The sequence below is a fragment of the Ambystoma mexicanum genome, chromosome 1q, assembly GCF_040938575.1.
Source record: "Ambystoma mexicanum isolate Mex_15411 chromosome 1q, UKY_AmexF1_1, whole genome shotgun sequence".
Taxonomy (NCBI): Eukaryota; Metazoa; Chordata; class Amphibia; order Caudata; family Ambystomatidae; genus Ambystoma; species Ambystoma mexicanum.
The window spans coordinates 341342271-341358015 of NC_090922.1; positions in this window are offsets into that span (position 1 = coordinate 341342271).

Sequence of the window (15745 nt, forward strand, 5' to 3'; positions counted from 1 at the left end):
TACCACCAGAAATCAACCTTGCCAGTTTTGTATTGTCCCCAGAAAAAGATCCTGCCAGTTTCACATTGGTCTCAGAAAATGGCTGTGCCAGTTGTAACATATTCTGCCCATTAAGCATGTTGTCAATCTAAATCCACACTGCCATGCCAGTGGTACTCCCAGTTAAGCATATTGTCATGCTTGATTCCACAATGCCCCAAAAGAAGACATGCCGTTTTTACCCTGCCCCCAGAAAAGTGTCCTTTTCCCATTTACATTGGCATGCCTTTGTTGCCAGAGCTAAGAACGTTATCATGCTAGTTTCTACGTTCCACAGTGTCATGCCACACTGCCTTGCCCTTCCTGGGCCAGGGAGTGGGTACCTCGGACTCTTGGACCAAGGGAGTGCATGTGTTCTCTTCAGCACCTGCCCCTTCAGGTCTACTTCACCTGGTGGATCCAGCGCCCCATCCTTTCTACCATCTAGTGTGCAACCTTCAGGCTTAACGAGGGGCTAGAGTGAGTAGCATCAGGCTGCAAGACTCCTCAGTCCCAGTACAAGGCTCTGATGGCGACTCGCCAGACTGGCAAATAACCTCTCATAGTGAATCCTCATGGTTCTCCCATACAAAACACAAGTGCAGACCATGCTTCTGGCTTTTCAGAGGAACAGGCCTCTAGATACACCATCTTAAAAAAACATATGTACTTCTTTCTCATTATCTTTAATTGCAATCACATATTCATACAGAGATCAGCTCTGTGAAATACTGCTATTAACTCGTTTTTGGTAAGTATTATTGCTCTTGGCTACTTAACAAGTTGGTGCACTTCTGATGTCATTGCCCATTCTCTTGTGTCCTGCTTATGAGCCTCTGCAGTTTGGTGCTTAGGACCAAAATTAACTTGATGTTTAGTTTAACTGTAAACACAACTTAACAATATTATATTTACACCAGGCCTTGCCGAGAAGGCTACATGCATCTCAAACTGCATGCCATATATTAACTATTAAGAGCCAAATGCATTTGGGATTTAATAAATGATGAACTGATCGTGAAAACTCTGCTATATACTCACTAATGTTAATTTTCAAAATGCTAGCTGTTGAGGTACGAGGACTAAGAAAGAGAATGGGACAGAAAATCAATATCTGGTCTCCTTGTAGCATTTGGAAATGAGCGATGTGTTGTCAGATATATTTATGAGCACACAATTAGAAGTCAATAAATAAAGATACCAAATAAATGTTATATTGTATAGGAAATTGAGCAGGAAATTAGAATTTACTATAGATATCAAATTATGTTTATATTGCATAGGAAATTGTAATTGCAGACTTCATAGTGAATTCGGACACTTACAATCTAGGCACACAATTGTATGGACATTTACAGATTTCTACAGGCAGATGTGAATATTAGTTAGCATTATGTGTCTCGACAGACCTATAAACCGAAATAATGTCAAAATATAATAAAAATATATGATACTATTTTCAGGACAAATTCGTGCCATTTCAAAGTCATTGTCCGGCATCGGCCACAATGCAACTGGGAACTCATTACACAAATCCTACAATGTGGCAGTGAATCCAATTGCATGCACTTTTGACCCTTTACGGAAACATTCTGTGGCATGGTTCTCCAGGGGATGCACCATTGAGTATAACGGAGAGCCTTGGTCCACCCTCCCACACTGTGGCTGGCATGTTTGGCTATCACCAGTATTAGCACATCAATCTACGTCAACAGAATTGATGAGGCCGTGGATAGAGTGCATTGCCACACCTCTGAAGAGTTTCTTTCCACCTGTTCAGACTAGCTCACTGCTCCTTCATGCATGCTACCTTGTTCCTTCCCCTGGATCCCGGCTCCACATAAGCGCTGGTCCCACTGCCTCTTTGCACCGCAAAAGCATTAGCTTCTCCAATTCGTTAAAAGCATTATTGGATCCTCTTTTTTTATTTGTATATGGGTTTATACATTTTATTTTACAATAATTTCATTATAAGCAAAAACAAATACATTTAGTTACAAAAAAGCTAAATAAAAAACAATTAGATTAAAAACAATATTCATATGGCATATAAGATTTCATTAAAGTACGTCATGGATAACAAAATACTGCAGACAGCAGTACAATACTATTACCAAAACACACTCAGAGATTCCAAGATGGCAGCCGCATGTTGAGGACGTTTGTGAGCGGTCTCTGATCCTGCCTTCAGTTCAGGGATTCTTTCTCTGGGTCGCTTAGGAGGGGGAAGGACATATAGCTGGTTCCCGGAAGGGCCCCGGTGGTCGGCGCATGTCCCAAAAGACCTGGGATCATTCCGGAGCAGTTTTTCTGCAGCACAGTCCCTCGCAAACACATCCATCCAGCATGGGTTCACCGGGCCGGGCGGCAAGTGTCCCTCAGAGTGATCGTCTTGGGAGCAGGAAGGGGTGCATGTCCCATGCAGCCGCTGGGCGGTGCCCATTGAGAGGCACACATGTGAAGCACCACCAGTAGCAACTGGGGAGGAGTTTGATTTCCTGAAGATGTGGAGCCCAGGGGATTTCAGGAGCCCTTTGAGGTCTGATGGTGGAAACTGTGGGCCAGGTTCCAGTTGTTATTTCATTGGGGGGTAGCAAATATTCGCTGGGAAAGCTTCCGAAGAGTACAGGCGCAAGGTGGAAGCTCTATACAGCGCTGGTCTTGTTGGTGGTTAGATAAGAGGTTGGCGGCCAGCAAAGCATCTTTGATGTGGCAGGAGGCCCCAGGAGCTGAAGGTTATCCGCGGACACTCCACGGTAGGGGCACTGCTATATGGGAAATGGCGCACCCCACTCGCTGAGGCAGCAAGGCAATAAAAGGGGGTCACTGTGAGCTTTGTGGATCGCTATCGGTCTCTATTCTTCAAACCATGTCAAGAGGCAGGGAAAGATTTATCCCAGCAGCGCACTCGCAATTACACTGAAACCAACTTAACGCATTGGAAAAAACTTTTGTGAGGCAAGTGGGTCTCCTTCAAACCTCTGCCACTTCTGACCCGGAAATGGCAGCTTCCAAGGAAGAGTTTGCTACCAGCTTCCATGAATTCCAGGAGAAATGTTCTGCTTCCTTTCAGTCACAATTCACCACTTGTACCTCAGAGATAAGACACTCACTGGCAGATTTTGATAAAGAAATCGCCTCACTTGGGGAGCGGGTGGACTCAAACGAACGTGCAATCCAGGAATTGGCAGAGGACAGCAAGCAGTTGGACATTGCACACACCACACCATAGGACGGGTCCGAAGAGGTCTGAACCAGGTGCACCCCCTGAGATGTTCTATCAGCTTGTGCACTTCATCCACAAAAGTAGCGGATACTGAGGGAGGCACGCAAGGCGACGCTGATAACTTACAATGGGTCAGAAATGCATCTGTATCAAGATCTTTCACCTGTGACTCTCCAAAAGCGCCAGAGAATGCATGTAGTGGTTTAAAGTCTTCAAACATGTGGAATTAAGTATAGATGGCCCTTTCCTTTTGGCCTGCTTTTCTCAATGGAAGGAGAACAACATAGAATCACCTGCTGTGACAAAGGCATCAAATTGCTTCAAATAATAGATGAGGGAATAGCTGGAACATTCGAAGGAGAGGCGGCCTCGACAGATCCCTGCCTTAAGCGTCCAAAACCAGGGGAATGGACACTCGCTGAACGAAAGAGAAGTAACTACAAAGGGGTACAAAAGGAGGATTGGAGAGCGCGACTCAGAGGCACTATCTCGAAATCAGCAAAGTAAGCGGGCATACAGCTTCCACGATGGGCAGTGATCAATGAGGCACTGAAGATTTCACTGATATGCAGATGCGGAGCACAACATCCTGGAATCCGCCCGCTCAAGTAGCGGATGGGGTTGTTAGTTGACCCCGCCCTGGGAAACAATAGGTTTTGTGACTCACACCAGGGGACTCTAGGGGAGTGAAGGGGGTAATGTTTGGGGAATTGTTTGAAAAAGTTAGTTGGTGGGGTGGGATCCCGCTGTGCAGTAGCTGTAATTAAAATGTGAGTGGATTCATCTGTTGATTTAGGTCTCCCACATTGTGGGGCTGAGATATACCCAATTAAAATGTCTATTGATGAATTTTAGGGACCATAACATGGTTTGGGACTGGGTTAGAGATCCTAGTATTGTTACGCGATACATGCAGGTGCCTCAGGCACTACAACAGAGATTCAGACAGCTATCTCTAGTAAATGTGTGGCTCGCTTTCAGCGAGGAGGAAAGAGGCTATACTTTTTACTCACATGTGCATCAGTTGTTCTTAAGCATAGATTATACGTGGGCCTCAGTCTCCCTGGTCGGCAGAATTACCCAAACAGAGACCCATACGATCTCACTGCTGGACTATGCACCAATAACAATAGACCTAATCCCACATAAAAGGACTCAGAAACTAGGGGCATGGAAATTCCCATCAGAATTACTGCAAGATCCGGTGATTAGAGAGGAACTAGATGATAAGCAAATACAAGAATTCTTTCAGCATAACCAGGTTGGGAACACTAAAATGAGTGTAATATGGGATGCCTTTAAGGCTACGATGAGGGGGTTTTGATAGTGGAAGAGGCCTTCAGCCGCAAACGGAAGATGGTATTGGAAGCCGAATTGGAGGAGGATCTCAGGTGAGTACTTAAAAAAAATGGAAATGGCAACAAGCCCAATGCTACAAAAAGAGTTCAGGACTGCCTATGGGAGGTTTAATCCATGTCGGACAAAGAAGGCGGCGAAAGTGTTGCTCCTCCTTAACCAAAAATATTATATCAAAGCTATCAAAGCCAGTATACTTTTAGCAGCTCAGCTTCACCAGAGAGCCGCTTCCCGTATTATACAATGGATTCAGCGTTCTTCTGGTGAGGTGGTTACTGAGGCCTCTCAAATTCTCACACAATTCCATGCATTCTATACAAAATGATATCAGTCGGAACTCCTAGACCCACAATTGCAGCAGGAATATTTGGAGTCAGTTACCCTTCCCCGTCTCACGCAGATAGATGGTGAACGGCCAGAAGCCGATATTACTCCGGAAGAGGTTCTGCGGGTAGTTCGTGATCTCTCTCTAAATAAGTCGCTGGGTCCGGATGGGTACTCTGTGTATTTTTTATAAAACATATAAAAATATTCTAGCATCTTTAATTAACCCAATCATATAATTCATCTGGTTTCGAATGTATCGCTCCCCCCCTCAGAGATGCAGGTTGCATGGTTTGGTAAACAATTTGGATGGGTGCAGGAAGCAGTCAAATTGTTAGGGTTATACACAACTCCTACAGTGAAAAGGCTTTTCAATGCTAACTATGCCCCTATGTTGAAGGCAAATCAATCTCAACTATTAGGGTGGGCCCCTTCATGATATGTTGGCTGGGTAGGGTTAACTCAATCAAAATGATTACGCTCCCAAAAAATTCTATATTCGTTTCAAGCACTTCCTACCCAGATCCCCAGTTTGTTTTTTTGCAACTTGCTCAAAACGGTCTCTGCCTTTATATGAAGGGGTATATCTCCAAGGATAGCCTTAGGTATTTTAATGGCCCCTACTGAAAGGGGCGGGCTGGATCTACTGAACCTTAGGAAATACTATCAAGCAGCCCAAATGAGAGTCCTTAAAGACTGGTGCGATGTAGATTCAGGGAAAAGATGGATGCGGATGGAAAGGGCTGTGGGGTGCCTTAGGTTGGTTGGAATGTTTGTGGCTACCTAAGCATGCCTGCCCAGTAAAAATGCATGCCAGTGTGATCAAGAGATTGGTGGAGGAGGTCTGCAATACAGTTGTGAAAAAGTATCAAATAACCTTGCTCCCCTCTCCTCTAACTCCATTATTTTTGAATCCCCAATTCACCTCAGGGCTTGAACCTAATGATTTTGGGGCATCGAAGAGGGTGAGGTATGTAAAAATAAGAGACATGTTTCAGGGCAAGGATCTTAAATCAATCACGTAATGTAAGCAGGAGCTCGCCTTGCAGGAAACCAGTCGCTTCCAACACTTTCAATTGAGACACTGGATTCTCGCCCCACCGGTATGGAAAGCTGCGATTAGAGACTTGACTCATTTTGAAAAAAACATGACGTCTAGTCCAAATAATAAAGCCCTAATATCAAATGTATACAAATTGATGGTGGATGTCATCCCCGAACCCTCAATCAGATACAAACAACGTTGGGAATTGTCCTTGGGGTAGGCAGTCTCAGGGGAGGTTTGGGAGGCCTTGTGGCGTAAAATACCTAAATTCACCAGGACACTCAAAATTAGAGAGTTTTGGTACAAAGAGTTTTGGTACTAATCGTACAGTGGCCTTATACTCCAGATCGAGTAAGTACCCTTCTATCTCTCATTTATGCTGGAGAGAATGTGGAATGGTGGGGCATTGGAAGCATATTTGGTGGAGTTGCCCAGCGCATGTATGGTCCAAATGTTCGATCTACAGGAACCAATGTCTTTGAAATCATGTCTTCTGGTTATTATAGAAGAATAAGTGAGGCAGAAATCAAAAACAATTGTGAAGGCATTTGTGATACTTCAGTTCGCAGCTTTGTTGGTGATCGTACAGAAATGGAAATTGAAGGATGCTCCCATGTTTCTGATTGGTTCGCCAAAGTCTGGAACCTTTTTGGCTTTGGAATGGGTGGCATACTCCATCCAGGAGGAACATTTAAACTTTTCCAAAGACTGGGGTATGGCTTTATAATGTCTGCAGGAGGATTTCAATGTTAGATTTGCCTGCACAAATTCTGAATTCTGGGCATCATGTGATTACATTTTTAACAGCTTGCAATCACACTGTGATAAATTCTACTCTAATATGTTCATAAACTTGCACAGCATGGTTAATTGGGGGAGACGGTTTCGCTTGACCAATGGTGATGTGAAAGCAGCTATGCTTCATCGATGGTAGAAAAACATTCCTATTCTGGAATAGGTTTTACTTGGATCACCTAAATCAATTTCTCTGGAGCTCTCCCACCGGAATCATTTGTATTTTATCACTGGAAAAATGATTTCTAGGTTATGTTGTATTATAATACATTGAGAAACGCAGCTATCACCACAGTCATGATGCATTGGCGCTGAAGAGCCCAAATAACATCCAGCAAAAGAGCTTCTTACCAGCTCCTACAGGGGGGAAAAGATTATTTTTAAAATGGGTCCTACACAACAGGTAGGAAAATAAAACTGTCACTAAACTGGTCATGCACACACTCCCTTTCTTTGACCATCCTTCCAGGAGCCATCAAGACTCTCTCCACGACCCTAGCTTGACTGCACTACCGAGACAGGGCCACCAAGCTCTGTAAAATCTAGGGCAGTTTTGGGTCCTCAATCCTAAATAACCCCAGACTTACTTCTGGCCTCCATTCCCATTACTTAACACAGAGGAAGTCTCTCACATCTATCACAACTCTATCATGAAGGAAACCCCATTACATTCATCAAATGCAAAAACAGATTTCAGGTCCCGGGGAACGAGCGTTTCTGGTACTTCCAACTCGGGGATTGGGCCATTCTCATTGGGCCACTGCTTCCCTTCATTATCCAATGGGAGAGGCCTGCAGCAATCCATTTCAGATGATACCTGGGCTAGTATATGGAGCAGTGCCGGCATGTCCTCTAAATGCATTACAAACACTCAACCCATATTGAGCAGGTTCACGATCTTGTCCCTCCTGTACGGCTGCATCACTTAAGCGCCGTCCCTTCAGTTATGACCGTCAAGGGAAGAAGTCAAATGTTTTAACAGTCTACTGCCTGCTCTCCCTGTTTTAGAACTGGGTCTGGACCTAATCTGCCTCAGAGAGAATAGGACTACAGTTCGAAAAAGGTGCAATGATTGCTTTGGCCACCCCCGAAAGCTTTGCCACTACCTGCCAAAACTGGGCCTCTCGCCACGGTGGCGGATTGGCCATTATTGCCAAAAAACATCTGAAAATGTTCCAGGTACCTGCAAAATCCCAAACTGTGAAATCTTCCATGTTCAAATGACCGCTACAGTTCATACTTGCTTAAACTTTGTTCTGGTCTATCAGCCACCTATAGACATGCCAAAATTCAATGAAGATTATACATATTTGAAATGTACTACATGGACCAAACTGCACCACGCTGCTGGCGGGGGACTTTAACTGGTGGCTAAATAATAGCTCATATTCAAACACGTCTGAACAACACTGACTACTACGTAATCAATAACACACCCACTCATGACAAAGGGAATACCCTTGAGTGGGTAGTAGCTATAAACCTATCGGTACAGATTGACAGTACACTACAGTGCATCTGGTCGGACCATCACTCTCTAGTTTTCAAAATTCACCTCAAAAGCCTGCTTCCAAAAGGCAAAAACCCAGCTAAAACACTAAACAATCACAACTTTAAACAAGTCACTACCAACGACTTCATTGTGTGAACTCGCTCATGGCTTCTACCTTAGAGTCAGACCCCCCAGCTATTCTTGTTGATGCCTTTAACTACACACTGGGCACTATGCGTGACAGAGCGACCCCAATCAGGAATACATTGGTTAGAAACAATGTTACCTACCAGAAATGGTATACTCAAGATCTCAACTCAATGAAGAAGAACAAAAGGAACGCTGAGGTAAAATGTCTGAAATGCTCCACAGAAACAAACAAAAGTACTTCGAAAACCTTAGACAAAGTATATAAATTAGCTATCTGCGATGCAAAAAATCATTTTTACAACAAGCAGCTTGGGGAGGCAAATCATCCTAAGAAATTATTTGAAATCATCAAATCCTTGCAGAAGCCAAGTACTCCACTCATTTCTCCCCAATGGACCAAGATTGTCTCAAAACTCAACAAGCCTTCGAGGCAAAAGTGGACAAAAACTCCTCAAAAATCAAACGTGAACTAAATAAGGATATGACTAATTTAACTCCTATCCAAGGAGAAATATGTTGAATTTAGCTTCTCTCCTATTACCATTCCTGGCATGATCAACACACTATTTATGCTACATCCCTCTCAGTGCCCAGAACACACAGTTCCACCCAACCTAATTCTTAACCACAAAGATATTTTTGCTCTTTTTCTTGTAAGGTTTGTAAATTCCTCGTTCTCTAGCAGCCAGGTTCCGGAATCCATCAAAAATGTCACCATTACACCACTGGCAAAAAAATCCAGCCTTGATCCCAAAGATCAAATCAATTTAAGGCCCATTACGAAGTGCAACTTTTTGTCAAAAATACTGGATAAAACTGCCACCATTCAATTTTAGTCTTTTGTAGAATCATCTAATATCCTACACTCTAGACAATCTAGCTTTCAACCTCATTATAGTACTGAAACCACCCTTTTAGATCTTCAGACTCACATGTTGAATTTTACAGATGAGGGCAACACTAGAATGCTCATATTGTTACATCTTTCTGTGGCGTTTGATCTTCTGTATCATGAACGCCTCCTCATCACCCTGAAAGACATTGCGCTATGTAGCCCGAACACCATCAAGAGGGTGGAGTCCTTCCTATCTCACCATACTTCATGAGTCTGTTGGGGTGATGCCACCTCCGCACCAGCCTCGATCAACTGTGGTGTTCGACAGGGGGCTTGTGTATCTCCTTTGTTCTTCAACCTGCACATCAGGTCCCTCTGTGACCTTCGGGATGAGCTGAAGAAGTTTTTCACTAACTACGCTGATGATACTCAGCTAGTTCTCAAGCTTTCGGGGGACTTTGAGCTTGACACCATCAGCATGTAATCCATCCATAGCCACATTGAAACATGGATGAATTCCAACTGGATGTGCCTTAATGGGAACAAGACCGAGTTGATGATATTTGGCTCTGCTTGTGCCAGACTTAAACTTGACCACAGATGAGTTGCTAAACTCGACCACAGATACCAGTCTTTCTCCATCCATGACTGTTGTATGCCAGTTTCCAAGAGAGTTAAAATCTTAGGCTTTCAGCTTGATTCCCTCCTCAGCTCCGAAATCCATGTCAACCAGATGGTAAAAAGCTGCTCCTACCATCTAAGACTTCTGAGGAATATCTGCCCTTTTTTATCAGAGTACAACTACTCCGCAGTCGCCCGGGCATCTATTCTGTCTAGATTGCACTATGGTTATGCCCTCCTGATCGGTGTTCTAAAAAAAAAAATTGAGGATCTGCAGGTTATACAGAACGATGCTTTTCACATTGTTAAGGGGAAGTCCAGGAGAGAGCACATCACCCACAGTTAGCAGGACTTACACTGGCTCCCTATTACTGCTTGTCTACATTTCAGGGCAGCAATACTCATCCATAAATCTTTATACGGTACCTCTCCAACCTATATTAAAAATGTGGTCCATCCCTACGAGCCCCCAAGAAAGCTACGGACTTCTGCATTAGCACTGGTTAAAAACCCAAATTTCAGGCTTGCGAACGGCCTAGGAAGATTTTCCCCATTCTTGCTGCAAAAATATGGAACTACCTTCCATTAGACCTGAGACCATTGAAGGAACACCCGTCTTTCCCCAGACAACTGAAACCCGTCCATTCCATTGAGATTCCCGCTCTTCCGTTTGCTGCTCTAAATTCAGCTTGTCCTGTCTTTTTATTATCTTCTCTGTGTTTTTGTTTTGGTGCCCTGATGCCTGCAGGCTTTTGGCACCCTATAAATTAATACATAATAATACATAAAAACAAGGAATGCGCATATAAAATCTCATACAAATGATACATGAACCTTTCATGCCTAATCAAAATCGACCCTGCCATTTCACTGCTACGCGGGAGGACTTGCGGGCTACGAGGTGACTTGCTGCATCATTGGTGGACCTGCGAAAGGGCTCAGATCCTTTGGAAGGAGGTCCTATCACTAATCAAAGAAATAGCAGGATTACAATTATGGATTAGTTAGCAGTGATACTGGCGGAAGTCGTGGAGGGTATCTATCCTATGAAGGACCAAGCTTCAACATTATTTACCCACATTCTGACCGCTGCTAGAATTTCCTTGGCCAGAAGTAGGAGGCTACCGGAGGCTCTGACGATTAGCATGTGGTGGCACAAGCTATGGGAAATCCCCTCGGCAGAAAAAAGAATGGCATCCCTGCACGGGCGGCTCCCCAGTTAGGTCATAGAATGGATTCCACTACACACATTTTGCAATAGATTCCCAGGCCGAACAATTAAGCCCTTACAGCTGGAACACTTTACTTTGATATGATCTGTTTTGTGGGGCCGGCCCTGTGAGGAGTTGGGACTTGGGTCCTAATGGGGAAGGGAGAGAAGCTGGCACGAACAATATTATTAGTGTCCCCCTGGACGGGGTACACAAATGACCTGTCATGCATCTATTACACCTGATTCTACAACTGAAGTGTGATATGTTGTTTACCGAACTGTGTGTCGTTCTCACTGCTATTTGTTTACTTTCATGCACTGCCTATCCTTCCTTAGTGCAATAATGTTAATGTTAAAGGACATTTGTACCGCGCACTATCACCACCGAAGTGGTCCCCTGGCTCTCTGGCGGCTTTGAAAAAGGGGAGGAGAGGGATGGTTTAGTGGGAATAAGCTGGAAAAGTGCAAGAGAGCAGTGATGTGCTGTTGGCAGCCTCAGCCCGGTGGGTCCGTTGGCTGGGCTTGGGGTGTTTTATGGTCCGTAGTCGTCGTGTGCTGTTGTGCAAGTCTATGTGCGGTTTGTTTTGTTGTTGCATTGTTGTGAAGTCTGTGCGGATTGCTGCGTTTTAGGTTTGTGGTTGTGTTTGGTTATAGTTTGAGAGGTGTATGCAGAGGGATGGAATTGTTAGTTGGTTGGGTAGTTGGCATTGCTGTCCTTGCAATTGTGGGATTCCATCTGGGTGCGGTACATGCTAACAGTTATATTTCTATCTGGATGTCGCTCCATCTAAAGTTCAGAATTCCACACTAGTATGGCACATGCCAACAGTCACACTCAGTCCGGATGCGACGCAAGCTAGGGTTCAGAATCCTGAGTGTGGTGCATGCTAAGAGTCACATTTTTATCTAGATGCGACGCAAGCTCAAGTTCAGAATTCCATACCAGTGTGGCACGAGCTAACAGTCACCTTTCTATCTAGATGCGACGCAAGCTAGGTTCAGAATTCCAAGTGCGGTGCCTGCTGAGAATCACATATGCTAACAATCACATTTCTCTCTAGATGCGACGCGGGCTAAGCTTGAGAATTCCATCTAAGTGTGGCATATGCTAACAATCCCATTTCTGAAATTCCATCTAAGTGTGGCATATGCTAACAATCACAATTCTGTCTAGGTTTGGCACAGACTAAACTTGAGAAATTCCATCCAAGTGTGGCACGTGCCAACAATCACAATTCCATCTAAATGTGGCATATGTTAACACTCACATTTCTGTCTAGGGTTGGCGCAGACTAAACTTGTGAAATTCCATCTATGTGTGGCATATGCTAACAATCCCATTTCTGAAATTCCATCTAAGTGTGGCATATGCTAACAATCCCATTTCTGAAATTCCATCTAAGTGTGGCATATGCTAACAATCACATTTCTGAAATTCCATCTAAGTGTGGCATATGCCAACAATCACATTTTTGTCTAGATTTGGCGCATACTAATCTTTCTGAATCTCTCGCGGTATAGTACTAGTTACCATTATACTGCAGGCAGTGTTTGCTGTCCATCCATGAATAGGTTTAGGCTGGTGGTCACATATCTCTCTAATAATGCATGGTGTAGGTCTGTAGCAGTCTAGGCCATTGAAAGGTAAGTTAGAGTGGCAGGAGCTTTCTGGAGTAGAGTAATTGCTCTACTCCCCACCCATGCCAGCACTTACAAATAAAGATTTAAAAAACAGCTCCTGAATAACTGATGATCTTCAAGGATCCTTACACTGTGTGGGGCCAAGTTCTATAGTTTAGCTGCAAGTACCAAGAAGGAACAGCCTCCCTTTTTGGCTCCCTGGAAATTTTGGAAGAGAAATTGAGAAATTGAGTAAGGATGATGCTGAATAGACTGCGCACAAGGGCGATAATGTACAAATATGTTGTCCAGCAATTGTGTTTCAATACAACAGCCTATTTGTAAAAAGAGGCGGGCAGTCGCATTTTGCACTTTTTGTCAAGGGCTGAGTCATGTACAGAGGGAGCCCTAAGAAGGAGTGTTGTCATAGTCCAAATGAGGCAGCACTAAGGCTACCACCAACTCAACTCTGCAGGTGACCGGAAGTTTTGGAAAATCCGGCAAAGCATTGTCACGTTTAAGAAGCCTTCTTTTATCCACTGCCGCCACTTGTGGTGCCATAGAGGTTCCACATTTTAAAGGACACCAAGATTGTTCACCAGACAAGATGGTTTTGGACATTTTCCAAGTTGTGATGGCTAAGCCTCATAGGATGTTTCCGCCAACAGAAATGTAGCTTCATGAATAATACTCAATGCTTTAAATGGGGCGGTTCTAGATGGTTCTCAGTATCACACTTCTCTTATTTAGCAGTAATGAGTACCAGCAATTGTGCCAAGCTGAAAAAGAGTACTGGTCCTCAGATTTATGGTAAGGGGCAGAATTCTAACATTTAATTAAACTGTACCGTGAGGTCAGACAAAGGCCCCATGACCAGCTGTACCGTTTCTCCACTCGTCTGTCCCATGCCCACTGTCCTTTCCTGCTGCCTCCCCTTCTCACCCTGCAAAACAAAAGAAGGGTCCAATACGTGGCCCCCAGAGCAGCCAGTGTGCTCAGGTCAGAGGCTCCATCAAGCCTTCTGGCACTCATTGATAGAGAGGATTAGAGGGAGCAAAACATTTGGGCCACAAGAATCTCTCTGATTGGGCGAGTATACTGGAAGATAATGTATACAATCTGTTCATTGTTTCATGTACCTGACTGAGATGTTTCAGTTAGGCATGCTCACACGCCTCAGGGTCCAAAAAACAGGGTCCAAAAAAAACAAAATAGAAGGAAAGAGGTTCTTGAGCAGAGAGGGAAAGAGTAAATATGGAGTGGGAGAGACTGGGAAGAGAAAGAGATAGAGAGAGAGCTAATAAAGAGGGACACATTTGGGGAGCAGTGCAAAGAGCATGGGACATAGAAAAGGAGGAAAATACAGTTGCACAAATAGAAAATGAAACAAATAAAGATAGGAACTTGCAGAGGGTATGATAAATCGAGAGGAACAACATTGACTGCAACAGAGAGGGACAGAAATAGACAGGGGTATACACAGATTGTGGAAATAGAAAGAGTCCACACAAGAGGGGACAGACAGACTAGGCAAAAAATAGGAAGTGTATTAGGGTAAGGGAAATAGAGCAGAGACAACGAGGAGGCTTTGTGAGAAACTTGAGAGACTTAGAAAGGAATTGAGATAACAATAGGGAGAAGGCAGAGAGGGAAAGGATGCATCCACGAAGGAGTGTGTGAGAGATAAAGGCCCAGATAATGCGTCTGTGAGAGAGGCAGTGGGACGGGAAGGGGGAATTGGAGAGACACAAAACAGAGTGAAGGGGCGAGAGTAGTGATGGGAAAACAGAGTAAAGGTAAGAGCAGCCGAGTAAGCTTGGAGTGAAAGAATGATCCACACATAGTGAAAGAAAATTATTTTAAAAAGAATCACTTTGGTATAAAAGTGTGTAGGTGAGTGTGCCTGGAAGCGAGATAGAAAAAGGTTTAACAGATGCCAAACCACAAAAATCATGTAAGAAATAGAGAAGCGGTTAGAAAGGGACTTCATAGGCCTTCTGTGAGAAACAGTTCACATGTGAAGAGAGGTAATACAGGAGACAAGAGATAGTGGAAGAAATAGTGTTTGGCAGAGGGCCACTTGGGAGTGAAAGATGATCCTAGAAATGGTATGGAAGGAAAGAGGGGGAGTTAAAACGACAGAAAACGTGCCAAGGAGACTAAGCGAGCGTGAGCAAGTGAAAGTTTTGCGAATGGGAAAGGTTAGACTCACAGAAAAGCCAATAATAGTGCTAATGTTGATTTTCAGTGCATGCTTTGGACTCACCAGGGCTTGTGTTATGAAGCTTTGCATTACAGTGCAAGGAGTACAATATGGCCTTTGGTGCGCAAGTGCAGCGTGGCACCAAGCTCCTGTAATTCTGTCCCAGTGAACACCTGCACTTCTTTTTCCCTTTTAAGTGGTGATAATGGCTGTTGTCAAACAACTCAACGGGGCTCAATTTCTCATTCTTGGAAGGGGAAAGTGCTAAATTGGCCCTGGCATGGGTTTGAACTTGTAAAGTGCAGGCTTTCCCCATGTCAGAGGCAGGTCCTTAACCCATGAGCTATCTATCTGGTGGTGGGTAGTGCTCTTTTATTCGTTAACAGTCTCATATAATTCACTGGTTAATCTCCATTACCATTCAGTATTGCGTTGTTACATCGACAGAAGTGTTTTCGATCGAATTTTGGCTGAAAAGATTCGATCGAAAACACTTCTGTCGATGTAACAACGCAATACTGAATGGGAATGGAGATTAACCAATCGAAATATAGGGGATAAAAAGCGTAGTGAGGGGTTTGGGATAGGTATACAAATAAAGGGAAAAGGAGGTTTGGGGGAACCCCATACAAATAAAAAGAAATATTTCAATTAGTTTTTTCAATGGAATTATGGCAGGAAAAAATGTCATGAGTAAATTGAACCAAATGTTTGGACTATTTTCGATTAAAGCCACTGTCTCTTTTTATGAGGGTAAGGTGGTGCCCAAACTCATTTATGGCATGGAGTTCTACTATGAAGCAGTTTGTGACTGCTTAGAATCTATTGAGGCACGACTTTGTAGACG